General features: G+C 42.8%; 1 protein-coding gene across 6 annotated transcripts in view; it reads left to right on the top strand.

The window, feature by feature from the left end:
• Positions 1 to 4,607: 4,607 nt before the first annotated feature.
• The window catches only part of SYTL5 (synaptotagmin like 5), a 171,869-nt gene continuing 149,943 nt past the window's right edge, over positions 4,608 to 26,533 (top strand). For 3 of the 6 annotated variants that reach the window (XM_074968761.1, XM_074968800.1, XM_074968793.1), the window contains exon 1: positions 5,308 to 5,429. The gene's annotated coding sequence lies outside the window, so the exon portion shown is untranslated. Of the gene's footprint in view, positions 4,918 to 5,307; positions 5,430 to 5,526; positions 5,543 to 26,533 lie in introns of those variants that run through there. The other 3 variants (XM_074968770.1, XM_074968778.1, XM_074968785.1) reach the window with 3 other exon arrangements.

Genomic DNA, 26,533 nt, shown 5'->3' on the forward strand with positions numbered 1-26,533 from the left:
GACAAGGAGAAAAAAGAGCACCCAGAGCACTTTGAGGTGGTAATTAAAAATAAAGCAAAGACAGGTGTTGAGGTTTGTGTCCATGTATGTTACTGGATGGAACTGTGGGGAGGGTGGATTGTGGATCAGGCCACATTCCAACTGCTAGTAGGCTAATGTTGTGGCTGCCTGGACTGACCATGACTACAGTTGTAGATGCCCGAATCTACAGTTGATTCCTGGTGTGTAGAGCTGGCAGCTGCCTTTCAGTGGAAAACAACCCTGAAAAAAATCTGCTGACCCTATGAACAAGAGCACTGCCCTCACCTCACACTCTGGAAAGTGGCCATGAATGCAGAGTGTTACTCCTCACAGAGCTCTCTGGTGTGAGAAAGATCACAGAAGCAGGAGATGCGCTACTGGAGCAATACACAGCAATGAAGCAGGTGCTGCTGACCTATGGAATCAAGGTTACTACTGTCTCTGAAATAAGGGAAGGCTTGGAATAATCTTGAGGTTTCCTAAGACATGCTGGAACTATTGATGAAACTCACATCTCAATTCTTTGCCCCTCCTCAATAGGTCATGGAGTTCTACCACCATAAGTCATACGGCCTGTCGTGGATCACAGAAGTCCCTTAATGGATGTAAGCCTGGCAAGATTCATGATGCTAAAATATTAGAGAATTCCAGAGTGTACAGGAAGAGACAGGTGGGGTCACTGTTCTCCAGCAACAGCGAAAGAATAGTGCATCTGCTAACTCTCTGGAACTCTGCCATCCTTTGTGGCACTGGTTGATGAAACTGTGCCTCAGATTATGAGGCTGTTGTTGATTTTCGCTATTGCCTCAGCTGCCCGGTGATAGTGGCTAATTGTGGTCTTTGGGAGATCAAGATGCCTACTGATGTAAAATTACACACCTCTTGAGGTTTTTTTAGTGTTGTTTCAAAGAAGCAGCAGCAATTTCTTCTTGAATCTCTTATCACTAAAATATGTATCTAGTTCTTTTTTGAACCCTGTTATAGTCTTGGCCTTCACAACACCCTCTGGCAAAGAGTTCCACAGGCTGACGGTGTGTTGTGTGAAGAAATACTTCCTTTTGTTTGTTTTAAACTTGCTGCCTATTAATTTCATTAGGTGACCCCCTGGTTCTTGAGTTATGAGAGAGTAAAATAACACTTACTTATTCACTTTCTCCGCACCAGTCAAGATTTTATAGCCCTCTATCATATCCCCTTTTGTATAGACCTTGATCATGTCGCAGTGGCCCTACCCTCTTCACTCTCACTATCAGTGATGTGAATGAAAATTCTGTTTCCAGAGTTTTCCAGACTTTGGGGAAATTTGGAGCTGAACTTTGTGGATTGGGCTCACTTCTAGTTCTCATGCTTGAGCTCTTGAACTGCACACTGTTCATGTCATATATATTAAAATAAACAAGGAAAAGGGTTGCTGGGTAAAAGAGAACACAAGAAACGTAAGAGGCACAAAGGGTGGCTTAGGAAAGAGGGACAGGGCTCTTCAACTCTTCTGTTGTCAGATTTGTTGTGCAATTTTTAAATGAGAGCATTATTAGGGGTGCCTTTTCAGATTTTGGTAAGGAGGGCAACTTTAACTGTGATTCCAGAGGCTGCTTAGGCAATTTAAAACAACAATTGAAATAATTGTAGAATAATCTAGATTACTTTCCATCATTTAGGCTACTTTCTTTTTGCAGTTCATCAAGCTTGGAATAGAACATTAAACTTTTGGAAACATCCTACTAAGGCAAGATCTCATGAGTTTATACTGCACCTGCCTGAGACTCTAGGGGTGTTACCATACTACAAATAATAGACTAGAAACTGACTTTAAACAGGCGTGAAACTGATACTTTCAAGTTAATTTCACAGTATTACCAACCCCAAATGTCCAGAAATAATGAGATTGACTTAAAAATCATGAGATTATGTAAAAGTAATAGATTTGGTGTTCGTTTTATTTGCCACCTGCTTTTTGAGTCTTTAGGGTGCACTGGTATTACATTTTGAAGCTTTCTCCACAGCCACAAAGGTTAGACACTTACTTTTTCTTTTGAGAATGAAGGCTGAAATCATCACATATCCACTTGACTCCAAGAGTTGTGGCTTTAAGGAAAGTAATAATTATCATTGGACTCATGACAAAATCATGAGAGTTGGCAACTCAGCTTTCCTTCTGTTTAAAGACTGTTTCTTTCCGGAAGGCTTTTAAGAAAAACATTAGAGTGATCGAGTTACAGTTCTCAAACGACCAAACCAAACACCAAGAAAATTCCACATTTTAAAGCTGAGAAAAAATGGAGTCTTCTGAGGTAGATCAGGGCACTGCAAATAGGAAAGGAAAATAAACAGGCACAGGGGCTCTGGGCAGCTCTTTCTCTTGGAAAAAAAAAGTTGGGTCAACTATTCCAGTCCTTAAACAGGTAAAACTTCTATTGCTGTCAGTGCCTCCACTCATAGATATTAACATGTGTTCAATAATTATACACTTAATACTTAAATATCTTGAGCCATCTTATCCAGCGCTACACATTTTGTAAGCACTGGCTCAGGGACTATATTTTCTGGCACATTGTGAACAGTGCTGAGCACACCGATGGTGTCAGTGAATAAGAACATAAGAATGGCCTTACGGCGTCAGACCAATTGACCATCCAGCCGAGAGTCCTGTCTTCCAACAGTGGCCAATGCCCAGTGCTTCAGAGGGAATGAACAGAACAAGTAATCATCAAGTGATCCAGCCCCTGTCACCCATTCCCAGCTTCTTGCAAACAGGGACTAGAGATACGATATCATGAATAATACAAATCATGACAATAATCATTGACTTTATGGACTCTATGGATGCAATTTCAGTTCTTTGTTCTGGAATTGGCCTGAATACAGCTGGATATAGGTGCTGACTTCCTCTCTGCACTGTGGAAGTCACACCCCCCGAGCCCTTCCCCCCAAGGGTCAACCCCTGCCCCGCTTCTTACCGCTCCTGCTGTGCCTCTTCCTGACCCTTCTTCAGTCCTCTGCCTCCCACCCAGTGCCTCCTGCACACCATGGAACATCTATTCTGTGGTGTGCAGAAGGCTGTGGAAGGGAGGGGGAGGAATTGATTAGCGGGGCCACTGCCAGGCAGGAGGCACTGGGGGAGGGCGTGAGATTGGCTGCTGGTGGGTGCTAAGTACCTGCTAGTTGTTTTTTTCTTCTGTGGGTGCTCCAGCCTGGAGTCAGTGCTTATGCAGCTGAAAACCTAAGGATTTGATATATCATCATATGTGATACTTATACGACACTTTCTCATTCCTTCCTTTCCTCAACCTCAGAACAAAAAATGACAGAACAAAATGGTTTTCAGTTAAAATATAACATTTCACAGCAGCCGTTGCTCTACAGCCCACTATGGGGTAGAATCTGCCACCCTCTGGGGGTTAAGTGATCTCCTCTCATCTGACTCTCATTATCTCTCTTCATCCTTCCTGACCTGCTTTTCATGCTGTCAAGTGACATCCTTCCCAATCGCCTGGAACCATTTGCTGGAGTCTCAGAGAACTGGCCACCTTGGTTTTGCTCTCATCTATCAGAGTCTTTTTTTGCAGCATGCAGCAGAGAGAGAGGCTGGTGCATGGAATAGGGTGTGAGACCTGGGTTCTACTCCACGCATGGACTTCTTGTATGACTTCACGCCCCTGCCTTAGGGACAGAGTTTCAAAGGTTTTAGGCACCCAAAGATGCAGTGAGGCAGCTAGTGGGGTTTACAAAGAACCTAAACTTCTGGGTGCTTTTGAAAATCCCACTAGGTGCCTCAATACCTTTGAAAATCTGGCCTTTAGTCTGTTCACCTCAGTGCCCTATCTTTACAATGGGGATAACAGCACTGCTCTACCTCACTGAGGGGGTGTGAGGAGAAATATTCAGACATTGTGAGGGATACAGATGCTACGGTGATGGGGCCACATAAGTACCACAGGCAGAGGGGGAACTTCTCTATACCACTGCTATCCCTTCCCTGGGTTTTGGCCCCATCTTTTCACCCCTCCCCCTCACATCTCCCTCTTTTCTGATGGGACTTTGGCTCAGAGGGCTTGGCTTTTTTTTCTTCTAAATCCCCTGAGTTCTCTGTTCAACACCCCCCCTAGAGGAATCCCTGTTTTACGGCTCATCTAAGGATTTCCAGATCCTTAATTTAATTACCAGCCCTTTCTTATCTTAAAATCACCCTGCCTCTATTAGTAAACAAAATACTGACTCCCTGCCCCTGGGCAGGAGCTGAGACCAGCCCCTCTCTCCTGATGAACTCACATTGCACACTCAGGCTGCAGGGCAGCTAAGAAGGGGGGGGGGGGGGGGGGGCTGTTGCAGAAGGCAAAGGAGCAGAAGGAAACCTGGTTCCCCTTTTGTGTAGCTGTATTGCGAGTCGCCTCCCAGCCTCGTCCAGGGCTGAAGCTGCCTGTCCTCCTGGAGCAGGGGGATGCGCTGGGACACCTTTCGCTCCCGGGGAGAAGCGCCGGCGTAGCCCGGCCCCACAAGGACCCCCGCCGTGCGAACTCTCTGGGCGCGGGCCTCCTCCCGCCAGTCCCGCGTGCGCTCCTGCACCGCCCCTTCCCCAGCCGCTGCTCCCGGGGCTGCGGACTCTCCCGCCTCCCGCCCGTTCTTCCCGCCGCTTCTCGACACGGCGCTGCTGCTGGAGCGGGCGCCCTGGCAGCGGGGAGGCGCTCTGGGCTGGCGGCAGCCGCAGCTCCTCGGTGGATGCAGGAGACGGGAGCCGGGGGCTCCGGCGGGGCGGGCAGCGCCGAGCTGCTGCGGTTGCGTTGCCGGTGAGGGCTGGTCTCCAGCCCAGGCCCCAGCTGCGCTCCGCCAGCGATGCTCCCGCCGCAGGTGCACCGCAGCAGCTCGGGGCGTGCCCAGAGGCGGCGGTAAGGGACGAAGGTAGGGGGCAGAGACTTTCCGTGGTAGCAAGTTGGTGACCCAGGAGCTGCAGCTTGCGCGCATCGCGCTCGGGGAAAGGGGGTTTGACCCCCGCCCATTCCCTCCGCCATCTCTCCGGGCTCGCCCGCCTGCTGCCTGCAGAGGGAGCTCCCCGGGGGCAGGTGCCCGCCGGGACTCTGCACCGAGCCAGCCACCCTTGTCCCCCCTCCCCAGCGGCAGCGCCGCCGCTACAGAGCCGGGCTGCCCCCACTGTCCCGGCCACGTGAGGAGCGGCTGTAGCTGGGGCTGGTGCCCGGGCTCGCTGTAGCACCCCTAGCCTTGCCCCTCTCTCTGTGTGTGTGTATGGGGGGGAGCGTTAGGGGGCGAGGGCTAGGGTGTGAGGCAGGGCTAGAGCGAGCGCTCCGCCTCCCAGCTCAGCTGGATGAACAGAGTTGCCACCAGCAGCTCTTGGTTGCCTCGGCAGTGGAGGGGGCTGCTGCCAGAACAAGCCTCTTGGCCGAGATGATTTCCCGGTAAGTGCATTTCTTAATGGTAGTTCCGAGGCGGATGCGACGGGAGCGTCGCTTTCTGGGCGGCTGGGGAAGGAACACGAAGAGTAGGAATCCGATATCGAAGCGGGGGAAAGGTAATCTGGTGGCAAAGCGAGGTCCTCGCTGAGATCTACCTTGACTTAAAGACACACGAGTAACCGAGACAAAAGGCTGTTCTGTCTTTTCTCTCTGTGTTTAGTGAGTGCTAATCAGAGTGATATTGGCACGTGTGGATGATGAGACTGTCTTTTCAAATGATTGCGCTGAGCTCTGCTTGTCTGGTAAATTAGAGAGGTGTTTCTCTTCTACCCTGGGCTACAACAACGTTGCAGTCAATCGCTAGTAAATTGGAGATCCACGTCTCTGGATCCTTGCAAGTTTGGGTCATTACTGTGAAGAATTTAAACATACCCATTCCCCCTTTCAGTTGGTAAAAGGCTAGAGAATTTATTGTGGATCAAATTATTGTTCCCATTGGGGGGGAAAATCTAAGAATTCGTATTAATACAGACCTATGGGACAACCTTTCCCCCTCTAATATAAAATTGCTCTATAAATTGGAAGTGGTTGGCTGTAACCATCGTATTTTTATTTATGCTATTTATCTTTTTACAGTGTTCTGTAAAATGGGAGAGGAGGGAGAGAGAGAACTAATTGCTATTGTTTAGCATCGTGGGTGTGTTTCCAGTGGGTTCCCACAGGGTTTTGTGTTTGGCTCTATGCTTTTAAACATTTTTTATCAATGACTTGGAAGAAAAACAATAAAACCGTTATTGATGAAGTTTGTTGATGACACATACATTGGAGGAGTGGTAAATATTGAATTGGGCAGGTCATTGATGCAGTGGGATCTGGCTTGCTTGGTAAACTCTGTAAGCAAACAATACACATTTCAAGACAGCCAAATGTTAAGACCTATATCTAAAAACAAAGAATGCAAGCCATGCTCACGGGATGGGGAACTGTATCCTAGGAAGCAGTGACTCAGAAAAGGACTTGGGGCAATGGTGTTCAAGATTGCCCCCCATCCCTTCCAAACAAGTAGTTCGATTTGGACTAACTCTTTCAAAGTTTTGCTAGTCAGTTTCTAGCTTTTTATATGAGCGGATATGACCCCAAATTGCAATTCAATCTATGTGGGCAGACCTTTGTTCCTGTGGGGTGCACAACTGACTGCAATGGAGTTCTGTGGAGTGCAAGGGTCCATGTGCAAGGATCTGATTTCAGGATTGTGGAGTGTGTGTGTGTATGTGTGTGTGTAGCTATTATAGAATAATAGAATATTAGGGTTGGTAGAGACCTCAGGAGGTCACCTAGTCCAATCCCCTGCTCAAAAAAGGACCAACACCAACTAAATCATCCCAGACAGGGCTTTGTCAAGCTGAGCCTTAAAAACCTCTAAGGAAGGAGATTCCACCACCTCCCTAGGTAACTTAGTCCAGTGCTTTACCACTCTCCTTGTGAAATAGTGTTTCCTAATATCCAACCTAGACCTCCCCCACTGCAACTTGAGACCATTGCTTCTTGTTCGGGCATCTGCCACCACTGAGAACAGCCTAGCTCCATCTTCCTTGGAACCCCCCTTCAGGTAGTTGAAGGCTGCTATCAAATCCCCCCTCACTCTTCTCTTCTGCAGACTAAATAAGACCAGTCCCCTCAGCCTCTCCTCATAAGTCATGTGCCCCAGCCCCCTAATCATTTTTGTTGCCCTCTGCTGGACTTTCTCCAGTTTCTCCACATCCTTTCTGTAGTGGGGGGACCAAAACTGGATGCAATACTCCAGGTGTGGCCTCACCAGTGCCAAATAGAGGGGAATAATCACTTCCCTCGATCTGCTGGCAATGCTCCTACTAACACAGCCCAATATGCCGTTGGCCTTTTTGGCAACAAGAGCACAGTGCTGACTCATATCCAGCTTCTCGTCCACTGTAATCCCCAGGTCCTTTTCTGCAGAACTGTTGCTTAGCCTGTTGGTCCCCAGCCTGTAGCAGTGTATGGGATTCTTCCTTCCTAAGTGCAGGACTCTGCACTTGTCCTTGTTGAACCTCATCGGATTTCTTTTGGTCCAATCCTCCAGTTCGTCTAGGTCACTCTGGATCTTATCCCTACCCTCCAGGGTATTTACCTCTTCCCCCCCCAGCTTAGTGTCATCTGTGAACTTGCTGAGGGTACAATTCATCCCATCATCCAGATCATTAATAAAGATGTTGAACAAAACCGGCCGCAGGACCGACCCCTGGGGCACTCTGCTTGATACTGGCTGCTAGCTAGACATGGAGCCATTGATCACTACCCGTTGAGCCCGACAATCTAGCCAGCTTTCTGTCCACCTTATAGTCCATTCATTCAATCCATACTTTTTTAACTTTCTGGCAAGAATACTGTGGGAGACTGTATCAAAAGCTTTGCTAAAGTCAAGATATATCACATCCACCACATTCCCCATATCCACATAATATTATACATAATATTAGTATTTATATGTATATTGCTCAAATAACTAAGAAAAAAATCACTTTTTATGAATCTGGTTACAAAAACTGAGGAAGAGCTTTCTACATTTTGAATATTTGCGTCTTGTTCATTTATTGATGTACTTTAGTTTTGAAGGATTTCAACATGTTTACTTTGTTTGCTTTCTAAATCAATTATCAGTTTTCAAATATGCAGCTCTTTGAGGGGGATTATTCTTCACCAGTCTTGTTCTTGATGATAAAGCTTACTACTTACTTTCTTCTATTTTTTATTTTTTGGCTGACGATGCATTATTAGAGAGGAACGAAGAATGTAACCAGTTACAAGTGATCTTATTTAATGATTTAAGGTCTGATCCTGCAAACAAGATGCACATGAGTAACTTGTGAGTAGTTCTATTGAGTTCAAGATGTTGGGTTCAGTTAGGCTATGTTTCTGAATAAAGTAACTCATTTGCGTCAGTATTTAAGGCTTGAGCTCTAATTAGATATAACTGGATTTACTTGATCTTCAAGTAAGCATGTTTTTAACTTTAAAGTGCTTGTCTCTTCTGCAGAATCTCATTTATGGCTAACTTAATAAACAGAAAAAAAGGAGGCGGAGCCTTTCTATCTTTTTGGAGAAGAGATGGGTGCAGGTGGGATAGAGAAGAGAGGGAAAGCAGAAAACTAGAAAGCATGCATTATGTTTTCCAACTAAAGTAGTAACAATTTCCATTCTTGTTTGAATTTCATCTTCTGAAGATAGGGAACCATGTGTGGAATTGGAGAACTATAGCTAAGTGTGTGATGGAAGCAACACAGTGTTTGTCATCACTGAGATGGAAGTAGTTATTCTGTTAGCTGGTGATCTTTAGCCGAAGTCTGAGCTTGTGTCATCTGCTGTAACTCAAACGGCGTTTCACTTGTTTACACCAGTTAACTTCTGACTGTAGCCTGGTGTGTATGATATGGCTTTTTTGTTTTAAGGATCATCGGTGAGTCACATTCTTGCTTAGGTTGGTGCATTCTGTGCAACCAAGCAATTTTAAAGGATTGGTCTGTCAGGGAGGATAAATGAAAGACAGAGTGGAAAGGAGAGTAGCATTGAGCAGTCACTTTTGAGAATGGCCTGTAGACCAAGGGAGGCAGTTGTTCTCTTTTCCAGTAACCTTGTCAGATACTAGGAATTTTCGGGGGGGTGGGGGGAGTGGGAAGGCGGAGTAGGGGAATGAAGTGGTAGCTAAACCTTGAAATTAGAATGAGTTTGAAAACTCTAAATGCAGGTATCTGATACAAAGGGAAATCCGATTTAAGAAGTTGAGAGAAATATGCCGAATATGAGAATTGATGTTCCTGCATGACCAGCCAGTGCAGTGGTAGAGAAGAGGACAGAAAATGTCCTCTGGTAGGATCACAGAGGAGGTGGACCTAATTAGTGACAGTGGATGCTGTGCCTGCAGTTTTTTCCATCCAAATAATGCTCGAGTGATAGCAGGTGAGGTGGAAAAACCTGTCCTGATGTGCAGCCTAATATGTAGACATGTTCTCACTAGGTGATGTTTACTCCTCTTCTCCAGCTCACTTTAACAGGGGAGAGGCAGATTTTCCAACCACTAACTAACGTTTTTTTTCTTGCATTCATTGGTGAGACATGCTGATTATACAGCTTTGAAAAAAAATTTCACTGCAGTGAAAGCTTTAAGGAAAACTGCAGCACAAGATTACGTAGTGACTGAGCACCTTGTTTTCTCTATCTGCTAAGGTTATTGCCTCACCTCAGCAAATGGAACTTGTAGCGTAGTGTGGAGGAGGGGAAAACTGATGACCTTTCCCAAAGCCAGAAAGGGAAAGAGCGGCAAAATAGATCAGGTATGGCTGAAGTGAGAGAAAAGCCCACATGGAAGGTTTGAGTCCCAGCATGGTGGTTAAGTTGTAGATTAATGAGAAGCATTTAGAAGTCATTGGTGGAACATGTTCTTAGAAGCTAAAAAAGAGCAATCTTTCAGGGCTGCTTCCCCATCTCCATCTCTCTTTGTCTTTGCTACAAGGTTTGCAAATGACGGTGAGTTGCCTGTTCTGCAAGGTTAGATAGTCTTTTACTGGTTATCTGTTTGCTTTGTAACTTGTAAAGTTATTTCAGTATCTGTGGGTTACCACCTTGAGGTACATAATGTGTGTATTCGTTGTTTTTTTTTAAATTGATAAGTGTTTGAAGTTTTAACTTCAGCCTAAAGCTCAGACGTGAAGAAATTATCAAACTGAATAGCAACATATAAATATCTTCGAAAACAGCTAGGATTTCTGTATTTTAGAAAATATTTGATATAGCGTTATTCACAAATGCATTCAAACTGAAACAAACCTCTTGAGCAAAAACAGTGTCTTACAAATGTTCATAAAAATCTTCAATGCAGATGTAAAACTACAGTATTACAAATAAATTCCCATCTGGGTGCAAAAGAGCCTGGTCTGTTTGGTGGAAAGCCTCTTCTTTCCAGGTTTGTACCATTGGGCCATCTCCTGAGACAGAGGGGGGTGGGTGGCTGGATTCTGTTCAGTCTCCCATGTGTGAGGTGCTGAGGCTGTCTCAGATCCAGAGGAGAGCAGAGACAGGTAGCTGAAAAAGGCTAGTCCCTGCCTATGTGGTTTAACTTCTTAGTCCAATGCTCTGTCACTTTTCTATAATTTGCCTCAGTGCGCCCAGTCTGTGCCTTTCAGTTCAGCTGTAATTTCTATCCTATCTTTTCCTAGATAGTGTTACCTTTTATATTGCTGACAGTGTAGATTTTAGAGGAAAGATGAAAGGTCCTTCACAGTATTTACCACTCCCAGAACATGTGTTAACAGGAGCATGACTAAGAGAACACCATGTTTTTGGAGGAGGGCAAGGGGAATGGCTTTTTATCTCCACTTAAATATATCTCTAGAATCTTTAAGTTCTCTGTGAAAGTTCTATGTTCCGATATCTGTAGCTGTAGACAGAAAGGGATGATACTTAATGTTTTCAACTATTCCTTTAAGGAGACATATTGCTCTAGACCAGTGGTTCCCAAACTTGTTCCGCCGCTTGTGCAGGGAAAGCCCCTGGCAGCCGGGCTGGTTTGTTTATCTGCCGCGTCCGCAGATTCGGCCGATCGCGGCTTCCAGTGGCCGCGGTTCACTGCTCCAGGCCAATGGGAGCTGCTGGAAGCAGCGGCCAGTACGTCCCTCAGCCTGTGCCGCTTTTTGGGACTAGTAGTAATACTTACAACATGACACGACTGGTGGTTTTTGTGCTACAATGGGATTTGAGTTCAGGTTGGTGCCTTATTTCTGAAGCCATTGTACTATAGGAGCATAGTGAGATCAGCCTTAAAGGGAAGGGGAATAATTTGCATCACTCTCAGGAATGTATTCCTTTGCCTCTACCCCCTCTAGCTAACCCAGAGCCTGGAAGGCGGGGAGAGGTAAAGGGGGAAAGAGGGAATTGAACCTCCTTCTCCAGCATATTAATGTTTAACACATTTTAAAGTTCAAAAATAGGACAAAGATAACTATTTCTGAAAAGTCACGAACATCTGCCGAAGTACCAGAAGGCTGAAGAAAAGCGAATATCATACAGATTTTCAAACAAAGAAAAGTGTGTCCTGGAAATTACCATCCCGTCGCTTTCCTAGTAAAGTAATGGAACAAATATTAAGAAAAAAATCAGAGGATCTAGTGAAAAATGGAAATATGAGTTATAAGTAGCATGGGTTTACAAAAGTAAAACTTACCAGAGAAACTTGGATTTTTTAATAGGATTACAAAATTAGTAGCCAGGGTAAAGTGGTGAATACCTGGATTTTAATGGAGCATTTAATACTGTATCTTGTGAAATCTTATTCTTATTAATTCAAGTCAGTATGGTTAATGTTGTCATGTGGACTTAAAACTACTTGAAGCACCATAAGCAAAGTATAATAAGAAAAACAACGTAATAAACTGGGGGAGGTCACCAGCAGGGTACTTCAGGGGTCAGTGACAAGTCTGGTTTTTATTAAGGTATAGTTAAGTGGTCTGACTTTTAGAAAATTTAAGCACCCCCTAGCTTCCAGTGACAATGGGAGCTACAGGTGGTAGGAACTCCTGAATGTCAGGCCACTTTTATTTAGGAGCCATAATAAGGATTAAGAAGCCTAGTTTTAGGCACCTCAGTTTGAAAATGTTGATTTAAACATCTTCATTTAATAATCTGCAAGAAGGAGTACAGGGAGTTAGTGACATCTACAGATGTGAAATAGGGAGACATTGTAAATGTTAGCAAGGACAAGAAATAATACATTTTTCAAGTGATCAATCTTATTTTTTGCCCTTTTTTCTCATTTCTCTGGATCACTATGTATCTAAGAGGAAGTAATCCAAAACATGCATACATGATGAGAGGGAGAAACCTAGAAACCAGTAATGTTTACAGTGGATAGCAGGTTTGTCATGAGATTGCATCATGGGCTGTTTACACTGAAGTGTTGCATAGTGTACTCCTGGTGGAATTCTGTGGCAAAAAATTAAAAATTCTGCGCACGATATTTTTAAATTCTGTGTATTTTGTCAAAATAACACAGTAAAATCTCACCAGTTTCAATTATTTTTGGTCATTTATTTCAAAATACCTGTCAGCAAGTATGTCTGTAACAATACAGACAACAAAAAAGATTCAGGGAATGTTTTTTTGACAAATGATTCCTTACTAGGCATATTAATACAAAACTCTGAGTAATAATTCATTTAAACTACAATACAGAACTGTATTTCCCACACCCCTCAGAAGCAGAGTAAAGGCTTGGGAGAGTCAGGGGTAATGGAGGAGCTGACGGAGAGGGAAGTAAATTGCTAGAAAGGAGCCTGAGGGACAATCTCCACTCATTGATATACTTTGTTTTCCACAACCAAATCTCTGTACAACTTTTCATGAGTGATGTACCCGAGTATTCGGATTCTAATATCTAAACTGTATTGTTAACTCCATTCAACTAAATTTGGGTTATTGCTGATTATGTACTCTATGTATCATATGACTTTTTAAAAACTAACTTTATATTTGTGGATAATCTAAGCACTATACCCACATGTACAGACACTCTTTCCCCAACCTATGTATTATATAGTTTTTTTTTAACATTAGCTTTAATAAAGGTTATTTGCTGTTAGCACTGGTGTAGACCACCATTGCTACCACCAGTAGGAAATCTTAGAGGAAAAATGGCTAGTGACATCACAACCTATGGCACTGGTGTGACCATAACATACACATACACAACATAAAATGTTGTTCAAGTTATTACTAGAAAGTTATTAACCCTTTGAAGGAATTAAGAGAAAAAAGCACTGATTAAGGTGTTGAAGGGTAATGAAGTGCAAGGAATGTTTGAGTCAAATATGTAAAGCTTAAAAAGGAATGACTATGGGGTAGGGACATGAATCGCTAAAGATATGAAGTCAGTAAACACCAGAAAGGAAGCTTTGATGTTTAATGTGGAACAAGAGGCGGTAAGTAGGAGTCATGGTATGACATTAAATGGAAAATTTGAGTTGTATATTGGGAAGAGTTTTCTGACAGAGTACTACAGTAATTTAATAATCAATGATAGGTGCCTGATAAATGACTAAAATAGATTGATATTAGGTATAGGAGTTGTCTCCCAAGATGCGTAATGGGTGTCCTGTTGTCTAGGCCATTTTAAAACTTTGTTGGACAAAGTACTGGTACTATAAATGAAAAATTGTAAATATCTAATGGTGTTCTCAAAATACTAGAGAATATACTGAACAAACAAATGGATCACCTAATATAATACCTCTTTCCTAATATTTTTCCTCATGTCTAACTTATGATTCCATAAAGTCTGTAATTGCTATTAAGAAAAATGACTAAGCATGAAACTGATACTATGACAAGCAATTTATTAAAGTAATAGAGAGATTTCAAATCTTGCAAGATTCTGAGCTCCCTCAAGTGCCACTCAACATTTCACACAATTGAGTACATAATGCCTAGCTAAAAACGCCATTAAAGAGGATTTAAGGCAATTTAGTCATAACATTAACATTTTACTGTAAATCACATGCAAGCTTACTTGAAAGACGTTTTCCAAGAGTGTAGACTACAGAATTGTATTGTCTTTTATTCATATCTATCTCTGAAACTGTGTAATAGTTCCTTTCTTTTACCCTGTAAATCCTATAGTTTTAAGAATTAGAATTTAGGAGGAGTGTCTCTGTAGATATGCTAGCTCTGTATCTAATGAAAATAGTAAATAGTCATCACATTCATCTTGTGCTGTGAGAATGACTCCTGGGTGTGTTCTGTTTCTCTTCAGGAAGTGGTAAAATAAATCTCTTTTCATGGATTGAATATGGGCATAAAGAAAGTAGAAGTATTATGCATAATCTGTGTAAACACAGGTGGAGTTTAGTTTTGATGATACTGCAGTGTATAATCAATTCACTGTAAGAATAAGCATTAGTATGGGTGGTGATGCTGACAAAATGAAGCTGGGTGATTTTCGCAGATAGTTTGGGGTTGCCTATGCTACTGCTTAAATTGATGTAATTTACGTCACTCAGCGGTGTGAAAAAGCCACTCCCCTGAGCGATGCAAGTTACATCGACCTAAGCGGTGTCCATGCCAGCACTAAATCAGTGGGAGACATTCTCCCACCAACATAGCTTCCGCCTCTTGCTGAGGTGGAGTAATTATGCCAATTGGAGAATGCTCTCCCGTCGGCATAGCGTGTCTTCACCAGACATGCTACACTGACGCAGCTTAATTGGTGCAGCTGCGCTGATGTAGCATGGTAGTATAGACTAGCGGCTCTTTGTTTATATTTTTGGTTGTTTTGAGGATGGGGTAATACAGAAGCAGAATTAAGATTGTTTAGCTTGCAGTTTTCTAATTGGTTTTAAAGTGTAACCTTAACTTTGGATTTCTTGGCTTCCTGAAGATTATTATCTATGGCTTGTGGTTTTTAACTTCAGTGTTGTTCTAAGGCATTATCCAAAGAGGTTATATCTGTTCAAATTTAACTCCATCATGAAGTTTTTTGCTTAGGAATTTTCTTATGACACTTTGTCTGAATTGCCCCAGACATTCAAGAAAAGCTGTACCCTGAGCTAAGACCTCACATGAAATTTCAGGTGGGTCAGGTTTTTTGTGGTGAAGTTGGGGGAGGGATATATCAAAATGAGGGCCATAATGGGGAAATGAGTTTAGCTAATTGCATATTCTCAGTTAAGTGTCTGGTAGTAAATAATTGTTCTATTGTTAATTAAAAGTATTGTAAACTGAAATTATGTAGGTTTCTGTTGGATATTTTATGACGCATATTGAGAGTTTTAATATTTAATCAGTTTGCCATAATATATCACACCCTCTAAAAGGGCTAGTATTTAGAAATAACAATAGTTCAGCCCTTGATTCAGGCCTGATTCAATAACCACTGGAGTCAGTGGAAGTTTTTCTGTTGATTTCAGTGAGCAATGGATCAGGACAACAGAGCAGATGATTGCTGGTGCTATGTCGAATATTCTCAAAATGCAGATCTGCTCTGAAGAAGGAGAGGGGGCAAAGAGGCATTTTGACATTCTGTTTGTTCACTGTTTCCTTGTCAAACATGTTCAATTTACAGTGAGGTGTTACATAAGTATAATTTACAGCAGATTTTGTCTCTGCAGTTGGAATTTAGGGCTTGTCTACACTTGAAAATTAATCCGGAATAAGGTAGGTGTGAATTTAAAGCAGTTTCACTGTTCCTGATTAGCTTAATGTGTGGTGGTTCTTATTTTGGAATAAGAGTGCTTGAAGTGGATTAAGCTAAATTGGAATAAGGCACTCTGATTCCGGAATAGTAATTCCACGTGGACATTCATCAGGAATAGCTATTTTGGAGTAACTTCCCATTTAGACAAGCCCTTAGTTTACTGTTCTGTTGATGATATGCAAGGGAGAACTGAATCTTGCTCCTGCTTCAAGAGAATATTGGCATGGGAGTGTATTTCCTGTGGTGATGAATAAAGGATCCTTAGTTAATATGATTTAAATCCCTGTGTTGTTAATAGCAAAGAATGCTAGTAGTGAAAAATTTATTTTGTCACTGAAATAAATAGTTCAACTTAACTTGCTTTCTGCTTTGCTCTTTGTAAATGAAATGCCTCTTTCTATACGCCTGTGTTCTGTAACTCTGGGCTGTGCTGTCCAGAGGTTGGCATCACCAATCTTAAAGGGTCAGTGCACCCTGCTACTTTACTGGCATTACCAAGCCAAAGCTGTTTATTGGAAAATTGTAAAACTTTCCCATTTCCCCATCAATGTGTCTCCTTCCACTTCTGAGGTGTCCTTCTAAGCAGCTGAGTCTCCAGGTTCATTCTGTCCCTGGACTCTGCTGGGAATGCTCACAGTGGTGCTATTTATATTGGTGGATCAAACTTATTTTCATCATATTATGGTTCAATGCTGGGGCACTCCTTGCATGTTTTGAGTAAGGCTTCTTCAGAGCTATAATCTTCTCAGAGGCAACATGTATCCCAATTACAGCTGTTTTTCCTTTACCTTCTTAAATAAAGTATTCATGTCAATAGAAGTACAACTGTTTCTCAAAATAAAAATGAAGCAAAAATCTTTCTTACCTTGATGCTGAAAAGAGGACCATCCAGTAATATGGCCCACTCATTTCTTGAATTACTAGCATAGTCTCAGATTTGAAATCCATTATTTCCAAACTTTTTTTTTTATAAATTGAGTCTATTGCTTGTGCAGCAAAATAATTTAAATCTAAAAAATACCGTGCAGACATAAGGTTCATTACTCTGGTGTGCTCAAAGGCCATAAATAATGAAAGGATGATTTATTATCTTTGAATCTATGTTGTTCATCAGGCTGATGCATCCTATACAACACTTGCACGTGTTTTGATCCAACCTTTGCTTTTGGCATTTACAAAATCTCCTCTTTAGGCCTTCTCCATCCAGATACTGATGAAAGAACAAGCCGCAACTCACAAGAGCAGGTTATTCAAAGTAGTATTCCAGGATCAAGAACAAAGGAATGGAAAGGGAAACATAATAATTTAAAGACTCTGCAAAGACATGGAAGACCCCAAGTAAAATTTGATGTGGTTTTACAGGAATCCAGATGTATATTTTGCTCTATTTTTCAGCACTAAGATAAGGATAACTTAAGGCAATGAGTCTATTTTTCCTCTCATTTACATTCATTTTACACTGAAATCAGTGGAGCTATGTCTCATTTATACAGGTAAAAGCTAAAGGACAGAATCAATAGCTCAAAACTGGTAGTAGTAAATTCATGGTGTGTGTTGTTTTTCTTTGCATTAGATTTTTTTTCTCTTCACACCAGTAACGAATACTGTTTTACTTCAGCATCACTATTCTCAAGTCTGTTGTCTTCTGATACCCTTAATTGCATAAAATCCAAGCTAAGTCTACACTACAATATTGAGTCACCATAAGTTACGTCTTTGTATAGCCACCACAGTAATTGAATAGGTTTTACACATCCACACTATGCTACTGGTGTCAGCGGTGCACATCCTCACCAGGGTCACTTGCACTAATTTAACTGCCTGTGTGGAGCGTTGTGAGAAGGTTTCTGAAAGGCAGCAACATTCAATATAAGCAACTGACTCAACCTAACTACATCAATTTAGGTGCTACGCCTATTGCAGAGGTGGAGTTAAGTTGGTGTAGTGGGTGAGTTACATTGGTGAGAGCTACATGTTAGTGTAGATGCTTACAGAGTTAGGTCGACGTAAGCTGGGTCACGTAGCACAGGGTTCGTACTCCCAGGTGAGGTGCATAGTTGTCAAGATTGTACCGAAGAATCCTTAAGGTTCAGTATCAGAGTTTAATTGTGGTTTGTATCAAGGCTAGAGCTGGAGGCTTCATGAACAAAGAATATTAACAAAAAACTGCCTGAAGTTAATATGCAAGTTCAATTTGTTTTGTTAAAGTTAACTATGGAATTATATATTGTAAGGCAGAGTTCCCTGCCTGAGGACAATAATGAGTTCACATTCCATTATTAGTTTTGTATAAAACACTGTGAGAGAAAGCTAAGAGTTCTGTCTTCTCATTATTACTGATATTCTTTGGCCTTCTCATTATTACTGATATTCTTTGGCCTTGATGTGTGAATGTAGGATCCTACCGTGCTTGTTATTTCCATGTAATTTTGTGTTCTTGTAACCATGGAAAATATAGCAAAGAACTATAAGTCAAAAGAATATCCAGTGTGCAGTAATAAAGTGGATATTTTAACACTGTACTCAGACAAAGGATCTAAATGGAGAAAATAAGGATTATATGAGGCCTAGAAAGCAGTGTGTTATGTAACGTTTGTGGAGGAAAAATGACCTCAGTTTTCTTTTTATGGGAACTTAACAAAAACCATGAATATTTATATTCTCTTCTTTCTCTCTCATATATAATGTGTGTGGAGGGGGTATTTATTATTTCTCTTCTAATTCTGCTTTTTTCCTCATTGTATTGTATGATTTACAAACTATTATTTTTATATGGCTACTAAATGATGATTTTGGGCAAATGAGTGGTGGCAGCAGAATTATGCAGCGTCATATCAAAATGAGGAAAATGAAAGGAGGTCAGTGAGAGGTAAGAGCTTGTGCTGTGCAATCTAGAGAGAGTTTCTAGAATCTTTTTACTTCCTGATGCATAGCTCTTTTTCAGGCATACAAAAACTCACACATCCAAACCTTGCTTCTGTATTTTTAAAGTGCTGTATGGAGAAGGAGGACTTGCTTTAAGATGGCCTGGCAACAGAGCATCAGTGGACTATACTTGTCATGAAAAGGATACTCTATACTCACTCGGATACCACAACCTCCACTCTCCATGTTTATTCTAATTGAATTTGACTAGTGCAAAGTACAATGGGCCTGCTCCTAAAGTCAACGGGAGTTGTTCCATTGACTTTGTTGGGCTTTGGGTCAGATCTTGTTAGCCTTTATGCAAACATGCTGAATGTGCTTGCTATCCAAATATTTCAGAAGGATTTCTGTCTGACTTAGTCACGTGAACATGCAGATACTCTGCATTGGTAACTGACAAGTTGAAGCTTGTATGTAAAGAATTCCATGATGTCAAAACACCCTGTTTAGCAGGTATTTACAGGAAAGGGAGATCTGACAGACTTCAGACATTGGTTCTTAATCATCCAGTATATAGAACGTTCTCACCTCAATGCTCCAGCATTCTGACTCTGGAAGTGGATTTTGCTGCAGCACATTAAGATGATTTTCAGTTACTAAGGTTGACAATTCGGGAAGATACTATTTTCATCCCCCTCATGTGAAGAAAATTAAATGAGAGGCATCAAAATGAAAGCAGAACAAGTAGAAATATAGTTGGGGGGGGGGGTAATGTTCAGTGAAAGTTTGTGATATTTCGGAAATTCACTAGAAGAAATCTGAATTTTTAACTCACTTCACCTCAGGAGGATTTTGCTTGAGCAGGGTCCCATGTGGCTTCTGCAAAGGAAAAGCACATTTTATTAATATGTGCTAAGATCCCTATGCAGCATGCTGATTCTTTGCAACTCCTGGGTACTCAGTATCTTTTCCCTGGCCATTGTAGCCTAATATTAAATAGAGGTGCTGGGTTTCAGAGATGCTAGGAATTGAATTGAGCCCTCAAGGTTAGATCTTCAGGGGATGTAAATCAGCATAATTCTAATTTCCCCTCTCCTCGTTGGCATCAGTAGAGCCATATCCACTTAGACCAGCTGAGAATCAGGCCCTCAGTACTTAAAGCAATTGAGTGGAATTCACCTTTTTAAGTGGGTTCTTCCCAAGACTGCCAGAAAGGACTCCAGTGCAGGATTTGGGGATCCTTGGAGGAAGTCCATGTTGGTACGCTTGGGGGACTCCAATTAAAGGGTTATTCCTCCCCCCTTCACAGATAGAAGCTTCAGCCACTACGATGGTAAAGCTGCACTCTTAAAATCTGCTAATCAAAACTCAAACCATGTGAAACTGACCTGGGCAAATTTTAATGACAAGCTTAAAAGTCAGTGTAGGTTTGCTATGTTTGCTGTAACTCGCTGGGGTGACATGATTCAGTGCTGAAACTAGGTGGAGCATAGTAATTTTTCTGTGGGGTTTAGTTACTGGGTTTGTCAAAACCCAAAACTGTAGAGCGTGGGGCCTGAGCATGTTGTGAAAACTGATGTGAAACAACACTGAAGAAAATGCTCATACAATTCCCTGCAAAGCAAATTGGCAGAACCGCTCACAGCTCTAATTATAGGTTTCAGAGTAGCAGCCGTGTTAGTCTGTATCCACAAGAAGAGGAGGACTTGGGGCACCTTAGAGACTAACAAATTTTATCGCGCTGAGAATCACTTCTTCAATCTGGAGTGCAGTAGTTTTTCACTATACTATTTTAGTCCAGTTGAGGTGGTACTATTATTTATATAGCATCATAAGTCTGAACAGCTAGGCACAGTGGGATGGCTGTACAAAACTGTATTACACATTCCCTGCCCTGAAGGACTGCCAGTGTGTGGGTACGTGATGAAAGTACAGAGAAATACTGTGACAAAAACTGAGGTGACAAGCTGCCGGCATCTGGGGAAGAGCAAGGAGTCCCAAACCAAAAAGAATAGAATAGCACGGAAGATTTACAGCTATCAACTGTAATCTTTGAAAGTAATTTTCATAACCCCTATTAGTGCAGCTTTTCAAAGTCTATACCTAGATAAAGGTGAGCTCAAGTGATTTTTTTTTTCTTATGTGTTGTTCCTTCTCTTTCGTAAAGGAACAATATTATAACTGTGTCTATAACTTGAATTTGATTGTTCATGTGGGGACATGGGTGCTGATTGAACGTACCTCAGAAATCTTTACCATATTGAAAGGAAGAGAATGGGAGGAGTTAATTGGGCTAGAGGTATTCTAGATGGCACAGGTAGCAACACTTATTGTTAAGCTTGCCTGACGCTTCCCAGTATAAGACCCTATTTTCAGTTGCTTATGACTTTACCAAGCTTAAAAGTTTGGATTGAACTTTCCCATGCCAAATGTCTGCCTCGGGCTGACTTTTTTTGTGTGGAAGTTTCAGCTAAAATAGTTCAACTGTTTCTGAGAATGAAGTTAGGGGGAAAATACCTGGTTTGCCCATGGTTAAAAAAATTATGCTGCTTCATGAGGAAACTCGAGCACCTCTGTGCTTTGGAGCATGGACTTTAAATATGCCAGGGGGCCTCCCTAATATCAGGAATGTACCCTCCCATAAAAATTCACCCACGTTTTGCCGAGTTAAGAGCTCCTGAAATCTGTTTGCTTGTGCTCAGTAGAGATTTGTTAAGAGTTTGGCTGTTAAATTTTCTGAAGATTCCACCTTAACTGAGCATGCTTCATCCCCTCACAGCTCCTACTGCTGACCAGACTCTGCATGCACCATCTCCCTAGAGCAGCTGAGCATGCTCAATCCTGAGGCTGCAGGGGCTGAGCAGGACCATCCCTGCAATTGCAGTCCCCACCTGCTGGTGCTACTGTGGTGCTCGACACTAACTGAGAGCAGGGAGACTCTCTCCTGTACTCTCAGTACCCCCACTGCTGGCACCCAGGCAGCATAGAGGAGAAGGAAGCCGTCTCATTTGAATGCAGAGGAGGGGAGGAACATAAAAGTGCTATAAAATGCTAAGTCGTCTGAAAACTCAAGCTAGGCATCTCAGATTGGGCACCCAAAGTTAGTTGGCACTTTTGACCTTAATCTTTGTTCCTCGGTGCCCCACGTGTGCAATGGGTATAATGATAACACCCCTGAGGGGATATGAAGATACATTTATAAAGATCAAAGATACTACAATGAGAGCACCATAGAAAAGCACATGAGGAAATTAATTCTGTATTCAGTACTTGTTTGGGTGGTGTGCTGTAAATAACACACAGGGCCACACACTGACTGTTGAAAATGAAACAAAAGATTGAATAGCTAACCGTTTGGTGAGCACCGCACCATCCTGTGTGCCGACTAGGGCAAGGGTTCTGTAGAAGAAATACTATGTAATCATGTAATTAAAGACTGCGTCATAATACATAGGGTTGCATGGACAACCTTAATTCAGGCATTTTTTTAATTCTGAGCACCTGATTTTGCAATTTTAATGTTCCTTACAAGTTATATATATAGGCATGTCATAGCACCGTCTGTTACAAGATTGCCTGGCACTTCCCATTATAAGCCCCTGTTTTCAGTTGCTTTTAACTTTGCCAAACTTTAACTGTTTGGAATGAAATTTTCCATGCAAAGTGTCTGCCTCAGGCTGAATGTTTCTGAGAAATTTCAGCCAAAACTATTCCGCTACCTGCAAGGAAGAGGGTAGGGAAAAATGAGTTGTTTTGCCCAAAGTTTTGGCAACCTTTTATTTGAAAAGCTCTAGTGTCCCCATACTTTGGATCAGAGACTTGAAATTTGGTGTGGGTGTGGCCTTTGTGTCCGGAACATGCGTATTGCCATCCTCATGAAATGTTGCACAAATTTGGCCAAGTTATAAGCCTTTGAAAAATTGCAGTTTTCTCATGCGCAGTAGAGACTTGCTAAACCTTCGCAGCTTAGGTCTCAGAAGATTCCATCATTACTGAGCATTCCCAAGTCTCACAGCTCCTAGTGCTGTTTGGAGTGCATATGTGCCATCCTCACAGCACGACTGAGCATTCTCTCTCCTTCTGAATGTTACATGGGTGAAGCTGGATTTTTTCTTGTAATAGCAGCTCTGTGCTGGGGTGGGGCCAGCCAGCGGAACATAGACCAGGGAGTCTCTCCTGTGCTCTCAGTGACCCTCTGGCTGGTGCCCAGGCAACATGGAATCTAACAGAAATCAGAGGGGACAAGAGCCAGTCCTGGGAGGAGGGAAAGGAATAGAGTAGGGCAAGAAACCTGGGAAGATTGGAACTTGGGGGAAGAGAGAGAAACTGTGACTGGAAGTTGGGGGAGGACCCTGGGACTTCCTGGACAAGGAGACTGGGAACCAGGTGTAGGTGAAGCTGGACTGGTTCAGTGGGGAGGGACAGGGAGGCTGGAACTGGGAGCTGTGGGTGGTGGGAGACTGGGACTGGGAGCCACATGGCATGGGGATTGAGAAACGCTGAGATCGGATGAGGAGCCAGGAAAGTGTGGAGACTGGGACAGGCTGGACAAACAGATTAGGCCTAGGAACTCATGTGGGGCAGAATGGGGCACTGGGGAAAGGGAGACACATCTGACAAGGAGCTGGAGGTTGAGGGAGAACTTGGGTTAAACAGGCAAAGAGCTGGGACAGGGAGCCAGGGAGTGGGTGAGGGGTGAGACTGAGTTTGTATGAGTTATACAGGCAACCTTATTTCTGGCATATTGCAACTTTTGTGTGCTTGACTTTGCAACCTTAATAATGTTCTTTTAATCATTTTTTGTGTCTGTAGTTTCCTTGCTTTTTAAAAAGCAAGTGAAAAAAACAGAAATTCTGCCGTGGCATCATATAAGTCCCACATTTGTCATCAGCAGGGTTGATCATACAGACCAATGTCACTTGAACTATTGAAGTTCAAGGCAGGGGAGAAAAGGTGGAGGAGTTGCACTGTATGTAAGAGGGCAGTATGATTTCTCAGAGCTCCAGTATGAAACTGGAGAAAAGCCTATTGAGAGTTTTTGGGTTAAGTTTAGAGGCGAGAGCAACAAGGGTGATGTCGTGGACCAAAGCAGACTGTGAAGAACTTCAAAAAGATCTCACAAAACTAAGTGATTGGGCAACAAAATGGCAAATGAAATTTCATGTGGATAAATGTAAAGTAATGCACATTGGAAAAAATAACCCTAACTGTACATACAATATGATGGGGGCTAATTTAGCTACAACTAAATTTAGCTACAGCTAATCAGGAGAAAGATCTTGGAGTCATTGTGAATAGTTCTCTGAAGACGTCCATGCAGTGTGCGGCGGCACTCAAAAAAGCAAACGGGATGTTAGGAATCATTAAAAAAGGGATAGAGAATAAGACGGAGAATAGCTTATTGCCCTTATATAAATCCATGATATGCCCACATCTTGAATACTGCGTACAGATGCGGTCCCCTCATCTCAAAAAAGATATACTGGCATTAGAAAAGGTTCAGAAAATGGCAACTAAAATGATTAGGGGTTTGGAACGGGTCCCATATGAGGAGAGATTAAAGAGGCTAGGACTTTTCAGCTTGGAAAAGAGGAGACTAAGGGGGGATATGATAGAGGTATATAAAATCATGAGTGGTGTGGAGAAAGTGAATAAGGAAAAGTTATTTACTTGTTCCCATAATATAAGAACTAGGGGCCACCAAATGAAATTAATGGGCAGCAGGTTTAAAACAAATAAAAGGAAGTTCTTCTTCACTCAGCGCACAGTCAACCTGTGGAACTCCTTGCCTGAGGAGGTTGTGAAGGCTAGGACTATAACAGGGTTTAAAAGAGAACTGGATAAATTCATGGAGGTTAAGTCCATTAATGGCTATTAGCCAGGATGGGTAAGGAATGGTGTCCCTAGCCTCTGTTTGTCAGAGGGTGGAGATGGATGGCAGGAGAGAGATCATTAGATCATTACCTGTTAGGTTCGCTCCCTCTGGGGCACCTGGAATTGGCCACTGTCGGTAGACAGGATACTGGGCTGGATGGACCTTTGTTCTGACCCAGTATGGCCTTTCTTATGTGGTGGGAGTCTACTATAGACCATCAGACCAGGAGAATGAGGTAGACGGGGCTTTCTTCAGACAACTAACAGAAGTTTCCAGATCACAGGCCTTGGTTCTCATGGGGGACTTCAGTCACCCTAACATCTGCTGGGAGAGCAATACAGTGGTGCACAGACAATCCAGGAAATTTTTGGAGAGTGTTGGGGACAACTTCCTGGTGCAAGTGCTGGAGGAACCAACTACAGGCCGTGGTCCTCTTGACCTGCTGCTCACAAACCGGGCAGAATTGGGAGGGGAAGTAGATGTGGGTGGCAACCTGGGCAGCAGTGACCATGAGATGGTGGAGTTCAGGATTGTGACAAAAGGAAGACAGGAGAGCAACACAATACGGATGCTGGACTTCAGAAAAGGAGACTTTGACTCCCTCAGGGAACTGATGGGCAGGATCCCCTGGTAGGCTAATATGAGGGGGAAAAAAGAAAAGGAGTACTTGTGGCACCTTAGAGACTAACCAGTTTATTTGAGCATGAGGTGAGCTGTAGCTCACGAAAGCTCATGCTCAAATAAACTGGTTAGTCTCTAAGGTGCCACAAGTACTCCTTTTCTTTTTTCTTTTTACAAATACAGACTAACACGGCTGTTACTCTGAAACCTGTCATGAGGGGGAAAGGAATCCAGGAGAGCTGGTTGTATTTTAAAGAAGCCTTATTGAGGGCGCAGGAGCAAACCATCCCGATGTGCAGAAAGAATAGTAAATATGGCAGGCGACCAGCTTGGCTTAACAGAGAAATCTTCAGTGAGCTTAAACAGAAAAAAGAAGCTTACAAGAAGTGGAAACTTGGACAGATGACTAGGGAGGAGTATAAAGATATTGCTCGAGCATGCAAGGGTGTAATCAGGAAGGCCAAAGCACAATTGGAGTTGCAGCTAGCAAGGAATGTGAAGGGTAACAAGAAGGGTTACTACAGGTATGTTAGCAACAAGAAGGTCAGGGAAAGTGTGGGACCCTTACTAAATGGGGGAGGCAACCTAGTGACAGATTATGTGGAAGAAGCTGAAGTACTCAATGGTTTTTTTGCCTCTGTCTTTACAGACAAGGTCAGCTCCCAGACTGCTGCATTGGACAGCACAGTATGGGGAGGAGGTGAGCAGCCCTCAGTGGTGAAAGAACAGGTTAAGGACGGTTTAGAAAAGCTGGACATGCACAAGTCCATGGGGCCGGATCTAATGCATCCGAGGATGCTGAGGGAGTTGGCTGATGTGCTTTCAGAGCCATTTTCCATTATCTTTGAAAACTCGTGATGATCGGGGGGAGGTCCCGGACGAATGGAAAAAGTCAAATATAGTGCCCATCTTTAAAAAAGGGAAGAAGGAGAATCTGGGGAACTCCAGACCGGTCAGCCTCACCTCAGTCCCTGGAAAAATCATGGAGCAGGTCCTCAAGGAATCCATTTTTAAGCACTTGGAGGAGAGGCGGGTGATCAGGCACAGTCAACATGGATTCACCAAGGGCAAGTCATGCCTGACCAACCTGATTGCCTTCTATGATGAGATAACTGGCTCTGTGGATATAAAAAAAGTGGTGGACATGATAGACCTTGAATTTAGCAAAGCTTTTGATACGGTCTCCCACAGTATTCTTGCCAGCAAGTTAAAAAAGTATGGATTGGATGAATGGACTAGAAGGTGGATAGAAAGCTGGCTAGATCATCAGGATGAACGGGTATTGATCAACGGCTCGATGTCTAGTTGGCAGCCGGTATCGAGCTGAGTGCCCAAGGGGCCGGTTTTGTTCAACATCTTCATTAATGATCTGGATGATGGGATGAATTGTACCCTCAGCAAGTTCACAGATGACACTAAGCTGGGGGGGAAGAGGTAAATACCCTGGAGGGTAGGGATAGGATCCAGAGTGACCTAGACAAATTGGAGGAT

Source organism: Natator depressus, chromosome 1 (genome assembly GCF_965152275.1).
Source record: "Natator depressus isolate rNatDep1 chromosome 1, rNatDep2.hap1, whole genome shotgun sequence".
NCBI lineage: Eukaryota > Metazoa > Chordata > Testudines > Cheloniidae > Natator > Natator depressus.